Consider the following 1112-nt stretch of genomic DNA (forward strand, 5'->3'; position numbering starts at 1 on the left):
ACGGTTGCTTGTTTTAATGGTACCACTCCCGTCGTCGCAGCTCTTTAATGTTTTGAGTTAAAAAATAGGAGGCTTAACTTTTGAAACGACCTTGCTATGACAAAACCCGCACGGAACGCCCATGCATAACTATCGTTTATTGCAGGCAAAAGTGCATTGAGAATGGTGGTGACTATGTAGAAAATGAAATTCTGGAGCACGATCTTAAACTATATCCGATGGCGAGGCCCTAGCTTGCGGACTTTGAGGAGTGTGGAGCAACCCTTTAATTGCCATTGCTCCCAGGTCCACTCTGACCTGGAGTGGTAGTACCTGTTAGGGTCCCAACCATGGGTTAAATAGAAACCGACTTGAAAAAAAAAAAAAAAAAACACACACACATTCTATTTAAACATTTTCCTTAAATCACTGTATTCTACATGAAATAACCTGAAAAGGGATGATATGCCGTAAATCAAAAACAACCAAAAATCAGGTATATCTGGTCGGAAATGTTTGTGTCAAACTCGGGAATTTGGACGGGATTTTGAACGGCATCTTTTATTTACTTCACCAGTTAAAGCATGTTCTTGTTCCGTCAGCCATGACTGGATAGAGGTCCCAAGTAATTCGCAATTGTATTTTTTGATCGCCCACAATGAGGATTGAACCTTTAACTCTCAGGAAAATATCACTTTTACAATTGATTTTTCCAACCACTGTGCCACGGTTCCTTGTGGACAATTCCAGAGTTCGGCAGCCATTCCTGAGTTCGACAAGATGCACCTAAAGAAAGTCGGGGGTTACATCGACCAAAACGTTTTGTAAATGACACTCAAGATGATAACAGTAGTCCGATGAATCCAAATTTATCAGAAATAAAAATCTTCAAAAATGTTCAATCTAAAAGCGAAAATATGTGTAAATGTATGTGTGTGTGTGTGTGTGTGTGTGCATTTCCACCAAAGGCTTTTCTCGCCGGGCTTCTCAGTCGGCTGCCTCCTCCATAAAACTTTTTTTATAAAATGTCTAAATCATAATATCTACGAGTTTTAATTTGCCCGAGTTTTACGCGCTATTTTCGAGATTTTTTTTTGATCGCCGATTTTTAGATTATAAAAAAAGCGAAAACT

This window comes from Euprymna scolopes, chromosome 35 (genome assembly GCF_053919585.1).
Source record: "Euprymna scolopes isolate OS-2025 chromosome 35, ASM5391958v1, whole genome shotgun sequence".
Lineage (NCBI taxonomy): Eukaryota > Metazoa > Mollusca > Cephalopoda > Sepiida > Sepiolidae > Euprymna > Euprymna scolopes.